We start from the raw sequence: 481 nt of genomic DNA on the forward strand, positions 1-481 counted from the left end.
TTTTTAAAAAAAAAATGTTTTTTTTTAATATTTTTTTTAAAATTAAAAATTTTCATTTTTTTAAAAAATCATTTTTTTTTTAATTTATAGGGGTATTTTTGTCTTATGGAGAAATCTATAGGGGCATTTTTGTCTTATTGCTAGTCTTAGTGGGGGACATTGACATTGTTTTGGTAGTTTAGAGGGAACATTGTCACAATTGAAAGTTTAGGAGGGACAATGTCAATTGAGTGGTAGTTTGAGGGGGGTATGTGGACTTTACCCATTCTTTTATTAAGCTGTAGTAAATTTGTCTAAAGTTTGGGAAACTACCTTTTGCCCTCATGAACTATAACGTCTTGGCACTTTCCCTCTATGAACTGTCAACTGTACTACTTTATCTCCATGAACTACCATTTTGTGCCCAAAATTCCCTTCTGTCAATCAAAGCCGTTAACTCAAATTGTCAACCCTTCACTTTGTGTCATTTTGCTCTTATTAA

The sequence above is a fragment of the Corylus avellana genome, chromosome ca5 (genome assembly GCF_901000735.1).
Source record: "Corylus avellana chromosome ca5, CavTom2PMs-1.0".
In the NCBI taxonomy this organism is placed as follows: domain Eukaryota; kingdom Viridiplantae; phylum Streptophyta; class Magnoliopsida; order Fagales; family Betulaceae; genus Corylus; species Corylus avellana.